The sequence below is a fragment of the Nicotiana tabacum genome, chromosome 8 (genome assembly GCF_000715075.1).
Source record: "Nicotiana tabacum cultivar K326 chromosome 8, ASM71507v2, whole genome shotgun sequence".
NCBI classification, from domain to species: domain Eukaryota; kingdom Viridiplantae; phylum Streptophyta; class Magnoliopsida; order Solanales; family Solanaceae; genus Nicotiana; species Nicotiana tabacum.
The window spans coordinates 181,701,965-181,713,543 of record NC_134087.1 but is presented as its reverse complement, the minus strand read 5'-3'; the positions used below and the strand labels follow the sequence as shown (position 1 = coordinate 181,713,543).

The following is an 11,579-nucleotide window of genomic DNA, read 5'->3' as shown; positions in this document are numbered from 1 at the left end:
AAATTATATATTTGAGTTCTTAATGTTATGGATAATATTTATCTTAAAAAAATTCAAAATTCGGGCACGTGGGCCTGAGAGTTGACCTTGTTGACTTTTCGAACGTAGTTGGGAATTATTATAAATTGTTAAATAGTAATCATGGGAGTGTATTTTGATTGATTTGCACGTTCTTTGACTAGTTTTGGATCGTTTGGCTTTGAGTCAAGGAGTTAGAGAGGCATTTGAGCCGATTATGGAACTTGAGAGTGAGGTAAGTCTTCTGTCTAACCTTGTGAGGGGGAATTTACCCCATATGTGTTATATTCTTATGTGTTACGTGTTGTGGGAACTACGTACGTATGAGGTGATGAGTGTTCGTGCGTATGCTAGAATTCCTGATTATGTCTGGGTAGACTAGGTTTACGGCATGCTTTAATTTTACTATTTGAGTTATTCTTGCCTGTTTAATTCCGTTATTTACGGCCTGAGACTAGGCTTGCGTAGAGTGATGGACTCGCTATTGTAAGAGATTTGACAAAGCTTTTCTTTAAATTTCATAACTCACACGTATATTCGTGAGTGGGGTCAAGGACCCATTAAAGCTTCTTATTCTAATTGGATTGGGCCGTTCGCCTCGGCAGGATATTGTAACACACTCTTATGGGATCGAATCCTTCAACTCGACAAGATATTGTAACACACTCTTATGGGATCGGGCCGTTCTCCTCGGTAGTATTATACTCTTATGAGATCGAGCCGTTCGCTTCGGGAGTATCATATTCTTATGGGATCGGATCGTTCACCTCTGCAGTATTTAACTGTATAATAAGTGGACGTTTATAAGACGACCAAGGGTATGTTCGTAGCTCTAATTTGCTCTGAGTTGTACAACAATATAGTTTGTGTGTACGTTTTGAATTACAATTACATTTATGTCCTTGTTGATTTAAGTTGCAAACATATATTACACGTGTCGATTTATTTGGGCCCTTTTCAGTAGAGCAGTCCTTTCTTCCATCTAGAGTGCTGAACATCCAAATCACCATCTCATTCACCTTCCAATTTCTCTATTCTTTATCTCTCTCTCTTTTTGTTTATTGGAGTTGATTTCTTAGCTAATGTTGAATCTTTTTGTCCTGCAAAACTATTTTGGAGAATGCTCAGCGATATGTCAACAACAGTGTTAAATGTTGAATTGTAACAAAATCGAGGTTATGTTGTTAGTGGGACTACTAGGTCGGGTTCACTGATCTCATCCCTGATCCCTGCTCTATACGCTCCTCCTATGTTCCTCAGGTTTGATATTTGTAGTTATTGATTGGAAAATGAGAATTTTGGGTCATTTACATTTTGATATCTGTCGGAAAAATTCAACCTCTTGCATGCAAAAATATTTGTTCCTTTTGTTTGATGTTCAGTTTGTCTATGTTAATTTTTAACTTGGGTGCACTTGCAATATCGCTTAGCGCATGAGAACAACCTCAGAAAATTCTTATAAAAAAGGATGAACCTTGATGCAGCCAAGGTGCTTGACAATATGTCTAAACTAACTAAATTCTCTGACTTTTAGCTAAAAATGATGTTATTTTCTCCTCCAAATTTATAGTAGCTTTAATGGTGAAAATATTTCATGTGTGATTAGTTACCAGGATTATTGAAGGAGGAAGATTTGTGCGAGACTTAGACAAAAGCCATATTTGCAGGTCCAGTATGTGAAAAAATACCTCTAATGGACAGAGACAAAAGGTGTAAGTTATATCATTATTGTATTGTTTCCTGCACTTGAATTTCGTTGCAGCTACATTATCAAAAAAGAAGGTCTATTGAAAAAATTAAACTCAATCATTCCTCCTTTCAGATTTGAAAAACCTTTAGAGAAGAGAACCCCTCACCTTTTGGGTCAACTTTAAGAGCTCTTTAGTTTATTCTCTCTGCTTGGAAGATCTTATGTATACTTTTTTTGCACATAGATCTTAAATAGCATATAACTACAAAATTATGCTCTAATTAAAATGTTAATGCTCCTTAGTTGGATTTGGCCGTGAAGCAACCTTCTCTTCATTATGAACATTGGAAAGATGCAAATAGGCAGACCCAAAATTTAATAAGCAATCCTTCGCTTCTAATGAGGCGAAGAGAAGAAGACCATGTCATTGGTGCAAACGCTTCTGAGGCAGTTTCAAGTTTAAGCCGATCCTCAAGGCAAAGGATTAAAGGAACAAGCTGAATGGTGACCTACGGTCTTTCTATCCGGAAAAAATGCATCTCCAAGCTCATTCGAATACCTATATATGTTCAAACTTTCTGTATTATACCTTTTCTTTTCTAAGGTGCAAAAAATATTTCCTTGTTTTAGTTTCATGTTACAGTCAAGTAACATGCTATACCTATCATTTTGGAGGAAAAAACATCATTTTATCATTTTTATTAAGAATTTTCTCCTTAAAATTTTTACTAACAAAATCCTCTACAGTGCACCTTATTAAAAAGATCCTCTGTAATGTATTATATTTTTCTAAAAAGTGCTAATATATCCCTATAGTACTAAATCTAGAACAGGAAAGTGAATTTAATCTGTCGAATTCTTGTATTCTTTTGGAAATGATATTAATATGACGTATTCGGAGAACTATGGCAAAATGATTCTCAAGGTTAACATAGCTAACAAACAGTAATTGGTGTGGTCATTATTTTGGAAACTAGAAGGAAGATCCCTCAAGTGATAAGCTAGAGGGAGACAGTTATAACCTGGACTGCTGGAAGGAAGAGAAGCCTATTTCATTTAACTTGCTATGCACCTTTTAGATGCTAAGTTTGTCTATTATGAAAACTGAATGAAGCACCCAGTGGCATGTACATAGTACTGATTCATTTGTCTTCCAGTTCATGCATTGTCTCATGTTTTATATATCAGACTGGGAATATTTCTCTGATGCATCAGATGTGGTATGTAATGTACTAAAGATCTCGATAGAAAATTAATATCATGTTTCTGCCTTGCAGGGTGCGAAATGGTAGCAACATCAACAACTACTTTCTCAGTTAGCTCAGCCACATCTCTTGGCTGCAAAGGAAGCTCGGTATCGCAATCAAAAGCCTTTGGTGTGAAATTCAACTCCAAATACAACCTTAGAAGTTTCAGTGGTTTGAAGGCTGCCACAACTGTAAGCTATGAATCAGAATCGTCCTTTTTAGGGAAAGAAAGTGTTGTTGTCCTTAAACAATCTATTACTCCAAAGGCTCAAAAAGAAAACAAGGGATATGGGAACTGTGTTCAGCCTCAAGCATCTTACAAAGTGGTTATTCTTGGAGCCAGCGGCGGTATAGGCCAGCCCCTGTCTCTTCTGAGTTGAACCTTTATGATATAGCTAATGTTAAAGGAGTTGCGGCTGATCTCAGTCACTGCAACACTCCCTCCAAGGTTTCAGATTTCACTGGAGCTTCTGAATTGGCCAACTGTTTGAAAGGTGTAAATGTGGTGGTCATACCTCTTGATATTCCAAGAAAGCTAGGTATGACACGTGATGACCTGTTCAACACTAATGCAAACATCGCGAAGACATTGGTTGAGGTTGTTGCTGATAATTGCCCTGATACATTTATCCACATCATTAGCAATCCAGTCAACTCCACAATGCCAATTGCAGCAGAGGTGTTGAAACGAAAGGGTGTTTATGATCCTAAAAAACTTTTTAGTGTTACCACCCTAGATGTAGTCAGGGAAAACACAGTTGTGGGTGGCCATGCCGGTATCACCATATTGCCTTTGCTATCAAAGACAAAACCATCAACTACTTTCACTGACGAAGAAGTACAGGAGCTAACTGTGAGGATTCAAAATGCTGGCACAGAAGTTGTGGAGGCAAAGGCTTGCAGGGTCTGCTACACTTTCCATTTATTTTAAATTGGTACTTTCTTTTATAATGAGTTTCTTTAGAATATTAGAGCCTCTTGCCCCAATGAAGGTAAAGAAAATATTAAACTTTTCCATTTGATTTCTTCGTCTTCTTTATAGTTCTTTCATCTCACTTCAATTTATTTTCTCAACCTTGTAAAACTTGTGGTGGAAGATGACAGCTCTTCTATTTGTTTTGGGTCAGTTTGGCAGCTTCATGTCGATTAGAAACTGTGCAAATTGGGTGAGTTTTTCTACAACTAATACATCTAAATAGTTCAGAGTGACTTCTTTTGATTTTGTCTAGCTAAAGAATAGAACATGCCATAATATTCCTCTATGTATTATGGTTTTTCTACTTCATATATGTGATTTAGATACAGGATGACTGTGGCATTTTTCTTAGTTTCGTGTGAAATTTGAAACTGATTGGATGACATATGGTTTTCTTGCTAAGTTTATGAATAAATTATTTTTTCGCTTACATTGTATAGGAGTGGTAGAGAAATATATGTCATAATTTATTATGACCTGAAAATTGAGTATGATATAGGTCATAACTCATTTGTGTTTCTGTCGAGGTTGCTAGAGTTATTCTTCAAAACATAAGGACAAGAAAAAACTGTATCTAATATATGCTAATTTTACATGTGAGGACATTCTTTTAAAGTACTTTAACATAATTTTATTTTTCATGCCATTTGATTGGAGCAGATTGTTCATTGTTAAATAAAAACAAGATATAAAATAATAGAAGGTATTGTTACAGAAAAAGTTGAACTTCTTTCATACGTCTTTATGAGCTGAGTTGTATAGAATATGAAGAATTATTTGTCCTAAGAAGAAGCTACTACTCTGTTGATTAAATTTAGCACATGATCATAAAAAGAATTCCAAAAAACCTATATAGTCTTCTTTAAATGTGGCGTAGTCGCTTAACGTATAAATTTCAAGAGTTATAACTCAAATATGTTTGAAAATAATAGACAAATAATAGTCCAATTCTAGGAACAAGAAATATCAGATGAATTCAAAGTTCAGATGTTGTTTTGTCCTAAGGATTGAGATCCAAGCCCAAACTATCAGCAGATACGGTAGCTAGTACAATCCCATTATTATTAGTCCACTTGAGATATCTCAAGTGCGAAAACGAACTGTGTTTGTCAGTCCAATATTGCATATCAATCTCCAATATATATGACATTGCATTATGTTACCATTATCAAAAAATATATATATATGACATTGCATTTCATCGACTGCAGTAGCTTATTATTTGTTGTCCACCAATTTTGTGGTTTATAACATACTAATGTTTGATTGTTCCGTATTAACTTATAACTATTTGGAGTAGCAGCAGTAAGTTACTCTCTAAAGCAATTGGACACGTATTGTTATTTGTTGAAATTCCGGAAATTATGCTTATTAGATAAATGTTGCATATGCATTTGTTATTTGCAATAAAAAAAAAATTGGCACACTTCCAACTGGAAGTGGCTTGTGCATAAATGAATAATGTTTGCATTGTTTCGCCAAGAAGATGAGGTGGTTTCATTTGTTCTCAGTATTTTTTGGATTTTAATATCTGTCTTCTTGCTCTTTTGCTTAAAATGAGCTTAACAAAGGCATGATTATGATGCTTCAGCTTCACCAGTTTAGTATCTTCCTCCACTGGGGGATATTGCAAAAAGATGGCTTATAACCTTGATGGACCTTCAAAAAGAATTTTTTTCTGGTGCAGTATGTCAGTAGACCTTTTCGTGCAAGCAAGTTGAACAATGGGAGTAAGATGAAGACTGTACTGTGTTGCAAATATATATGTCATAATCTTTTGGATTCTTAATTTTGTTGTATTAGTATGAAGTGTTGATATTGTCGATATAAATATTTGATCAGCTTAATAGTATGAAACAAACATGAAATTATTTCCCAAGTAAATATTTATGCAATCTATATTGATACAAACAGCGATGTCGGGCATACGGCCGTGCACAGCATGGGCACCGTCCATCTAGTTATATTATTATAGGATCGGGCCGTTTGCCTCGGCAATACCACATTTTTATGGGATCGGGCCGTTCGCCTCGGCATTTTTATAAAATATTCTTATGGGATCGGGTCGTTCGCCTCGACAGCATCATGTGTAATATTTGACAAGGAACCAGCGTATTCGTGGGTGTTCCTGCTTTGAGTTGTGACGGCCTATCTAGTGAGGTCCATTTTTATATATACTCCGATTGGGGAGGTAACTTATAATTGAGAGCTTGTGTTTATTATTCAGAGGAGGATTGTACCACGTACTTATATTTGTTTACACTTTTTATTTATCATGCCTCATACTTGTTTACTTTCTATTGTATTTGATATATAGGACCAATAGTGAGTGTCGATGTCGACCCCTCGTCACTACTTCTCCGGGGTTAGGCTAGATACTTACTGGGTACGCGTTGGTTTACGTAGTTATGCTATACTTTTGCACTTACTATGCATGTATTTATTCCTGGTGGTCTTTTGGGTGCAGGGGGACTTCACGGTGAGCTGCATTTCATGTTACGATTCGCAGCATATGGAGTCTCCATCAGAACTATTTACATTTTTCTGTCTAACTTGTATTCTAGATAGAGGTTGTAGTATTATTGTACCTTCCAGTAGATGCTCATGCACTTGTGACACCGAGTTTTGGGAGTTGTTTTAGAAATTGTTTATGGATTGTTTTAACATTGGCACACTTTCACCGTATATTTTCATTAGACGGTAAGTAACTACGATTTTGTTTTAATGCACTGACCTCTTTATCAAATAAGATTCATAATTTTAAAAATAATTAAATGAACAATTAAGTATTGGCTTGCCTATCAACGATGTTGGACGCCATCACGGTCTATAGTGGATTTTGGGTCGTGACATGATAAATCTGAAAAAAGACAAAATTATTACTATGAAGGTATCAATGGATGTGGACGTGGCAAGAGGCGAAATTATAATCGTCATCATTGTGGTAATGAGAACATTAAGGATTCTCAAATATTCCTTCACTTTGTGAAAGTAATGTTTGTCATCGATTTGACATAAGATTTTGTAAAGTGCATATAAATGATTATGGTCCATTCTTGATGTGAATGTGAAAATATGTGATTTATGAATACATATTCAATAAATATGCTAGTGGTAGTGAAGATACCACACTTACTTCTAGAAGGAGGTTTCAGATGAAAAAAGAAAATAATTTCATTATTATGGTATGAATAGTCATTGATCACGTACCTATTGTGATTATGCCAAAATATTATGGCTATGTGATTATTACAGAGCAAAAGTTTTGGAAGCAACATATCTTGCGTATAGTAATTTTGACCATGACCATAAGGGATTATTTGGTATGAGGGATAAGGTGCAATAAGATGTGAGATTAGATTTATATTGGGTCGGCGGTATAAATCTAAATTTATATTAGATTTAATCTCTGACTTAATCCAGGATATCACATCTTATCCCACCTTATTTCATCAAATGTGGGATTATTTTATCCCATCTCTCATATGATATAAATTAGTCCTGGGATTATAATTCCAAGATTATAATCTCGGGATAATTTAGTATGCGTACCAAACAACCCTTAATGATATAACTTTCTCTTTGAAAGAGATATTCACCATGTAGATGTTGATGAATATGTGATAGTATAAAATTAATTGAGAGCTCTAGAAGAGCCAATTATACTATTTTGGAGAAATAAAATTGATTATCAATAAGGTAATGTGTCGTAGTAAGTCTCGCAGAAACTTATTGAGTTTTTGTATTAGCGAAAACGGATGGTTATATTGAGATTATAAATAAAGGAAAGATTTAATATCTTCTATTATTACAATTTGTAGCGGTACAATATGTATGTGAAAAGCTACCCGCTTTATTCTTCGGTTTGTGTTACACAAATTAAAAGAATGGCACCATAAAAAAGAAATTTATTTATATAAAAACTCATATCATAATAAATTTGGACTTTATTGATAATTGCACACGTCATGGTGTAAGCCGGAAGTTTATCAATATTGATAATTTATCCAGTTGACATAACTAGTTTAGCCATGTCAATTTAAGTATCATGTGCAAAAATAAAAGAGAACTCACATGAGTAAATATTAAAGAACTAAAAATTTCTTTACTTTTTTTTATGAGTCATGGTGTTGCTGCCGGCAAATTCTCACGAGCAAATGATCTCATAGCCTTTTGGATTTTTCCAAAGGCATAGGACAAATAGCAACTACGTACTGAGCTAGACCTTACGTTACAATTCCTACCGAGGCATAAACAACCTCATATACTAGCAAGCATGTAAAAAATAAGAACTAGAACGAACTATAAACTATATGATCATCACAGAGTTTATAACATACTCTGTGATGGTATTACATATGATAATGCTTATAAAATGATAGAATAAAATAAGGTAAAAATTAGAGTCTTGCCCCGCTTTCTTCAACCTTCTGAACTCTTCAAAATGTAGCTCCTTAAGTTCTTCTTCATTTATCTTCAACAATTCTTCGAACTTCATCATTTTTCTTTGATCTATTTGACCTTGTGGAGTTGGTAGTGGCAACCACCAACTTCTGCAACAAAGAAGGCTAAGAAAAGAACAGGTTATGATGAAGAAGATTATGAATATAATTCAGACAAGAAATATGAGGAAGCTGAAAATGAGCATATATCAAAAAGCTGCGCAGATCTAGTTGAAGAGGAGGAAGGGAATGAAGCTGATTTGATGGATAATTATGTGGCAATTGATAACAAAAATACAAGTCCTACCAATGCACAAAAGATCAATACACCAAGCTCAAAGGCAGCAACAGGGAAGAAGAAGGAGCAGAAGATGCACGATGAGTAGGGCCCTATTTCTGCTAATGTTTTGTCAAACAAGAAAGGTTTTACCTACCGGACATAAGCAAAATGTATTAGTTGCTTCCAAAATTTTCCTTTGTTGCTTGTTCTCATTAATTAATAGACCAATTAAAATTGGGATTGAATTCAACTAATGCTGGAAATATCAAAGGTGAATATGGGCTTATTCACCTACCGTGCATACCACATAAGATACATCTATGAGATGGTTATATATGTGATTATTGTTAACCCGTAACCTGGTGTTTGCGAAGTAAATTTTTCAATAATTTAATTTCGAGCATAATTTTCATATTTTCTATTCAAAACAATTCATATGGATAAGTTGGTTTACATCACAGTTGTTTTAGCAAAATAATTTATTGAATACTTCCACTTAATAGCTAAACTATTGTTTATTAGAATAAAGTTATCTATATCAGTTTGATATATATTATATACAAAAGTATATTATATTCCCTCAAAAGTGATTCATCATCAGGAACTAAATAATTCCATCTTATTATTATTATTGATGTACGGTGCATCTTTTAATTATACACCATAATGCACAAAGATGAGTTCTCAAAGTTGAGGAAGCAAGTTCGCTTTTCTAACATGAGGGGGAGAGAGGATAAACAATTGAAAAACGTTACATGGAATAAATTATCATTTTTACATCTAGATCCTCGAATAAGATAACATGAACTTGAAGTTCATAAAAAAATAATTCATCTACAATATATTGCAAAGAATGCCAGTCGCATTTGTTGATCTAAAAAAAGTAACTATATTGTCACTGCAAATGCTCCTATTAGAGTAAATCTTAGGAGAACAAAGTCTATGGCAAGCTTAAAAAGTATAGACAAATCGATTTCAAATAAAATTATTGATAAAGAAGAGGAGCAAATAATCAAAAAGATCATAATAAGAAGCAAGTGCTCTAGAAGAGTACATGACACAACACTTTATGAAATCTTAGGAGATTGGTTCAGGTACCTGAAAATATGAATGAAGAGATCTTTATGTTATGTCTTTATGAAAAAATATTTGAACCGATATAAAATATTTATCGACGACATCTATGATGGAGCTAAGTATAGATGAGAATCTTAAGTCTGTCGAATACAGACACAAAAATATTGGCCAAATGAAAGAGACACAATTCGAATAGAATTGGTTTCATATGAAAGACATGTAGTTTTAGACTTGCAGTTCAGACACTCAAAAGTATAAAGTAAATAATGTGCACAATCACTTTTTTCTATCTTATATGTCTGGCATGACATAAAAATTTGATATGCATCTAAAATCTATTTATATGGCTTATATGACTTAACTTACAATAATCCGTGAAGGATTTAAATCGTTTTAAGCATATATAATTCTTAGTCCTGGCGTACCACATCTTAAGTGCAATTTGTGCACATATGTATTTTGCTATAACTATAAACATGATAATGTGATAGCGAGAATACCTCTATAGAGATATTGAAAAGGCTATTCCACGACATTATATGAAGACATCACATATATACAAGAATGATGATTTCAAGGTGCAATATATTCATTCAAGTGATAATATGGTTGATTTGTTCACCAAATCTTTACCGATGTCAACCTTCCATAAGCTCGTGTACAAGATTGGGATGTGGAGACTCAAAGATGTGAATTGATTGTCTCATCAGGGAGAGTTAATACGCATTGCACTCTTTTTTCCTTATAAAGTTTTGTCCCACTAGGTTTTCTTTGCAAGGTTTTTAACGAGGCAACCAAAAGGCGTATTGTTAGATATGTGTACTCTTATTCTTTTACTAGATTTTTTTCATTGGGTTTATTTTAGTTAAAGTTTTAATGAGGCACATTATCTGTTGAATAGACATTCAAGAAGGAGCGTTATAAATAGAATTGTATTTAAGGTGAATGTCCATATTTTAGAGAGATTTTAGGGTTTGTTACTTTATGGCTAAGTCACTTTTTTCGTATTAATAGAGGGGTCCTATTCCATTGTAAATCATCTCAAATCAATAAGAATTCCCTCTCTACTTTTCTCTGCAATACTCTTCTTTTTCTTTTATTATTTCATAAAAATTTCATTTTTATTCCAATCAAGCCTTTTATCATCGGATCAAATGTCAATTTGACTTCTATTTTTTTAATACACCGAGAGGAAGAATTAAAAAAAAAAAAGACTTTGTACAAAAAAAATTAGAAATACATATCGAAAGCACAGAATGTGTTTCCCCATAATATTTCTTTTTGCTCAATCAATGATTAATAAGCCTTCTCACTCTATGCTTATTGTCTACGTAATTGCGAATATATGCATAAATTTAGCTCAACAGAAATAAATTAGATATTTATTTTATTTTTCTTTCCCAGACCGCTTATGATATTACATTGAGTTTGTTGTTTGTTGTATGACAATAATCGCAATTTCTCCCGCAAAATCAAACTTTTTTATTAAGTGAACACAATAGCTCCTTACAATTCTCCATTTACTATCAACTATTTCGCACTAATTTATTGATTTGCTTTTGAGTTCTTGAAGATTATCTAGGTCCTTCCTACATCAGGAATGATTTGCATGTGCGTTGCTGTCTTCGTGATGTTGGTAGGAATCTCATGAAAAATATTTGGTTTCCTGGAATTGGTTTTATATTTAATTGTTGTTAAACTTTAGGAGATTAAAAAAGAGAACATGGATAAATCGCGGGGCATTTGCATCTATACCCGTTTTTTTGGGTCACGTTTTAACTTGTGACCGCTTTGAAAAAAAAATTGCACCCGTGCCCACTTTTTTGCGGTACTTTAGCATACGGGGCTG

At 33.9% G+C, this 11,579-nt stretch overlaps 1 pseudogene; it reads left to right on the top strand.

Annotated features, from left to right (window-relative positions):
- The first annotated feature begins 987 nt into the window (after positions 1 to 987).
- LOC107813314 (malate dehydrogenase, chloroplastic-like) lies at positions 988 to 4,358 on the top strand (annotated as a pseudogene).
- The last annotated feature ends 7,221 nt before the right edge of the window (positions 4,359 to 11,579 follow it).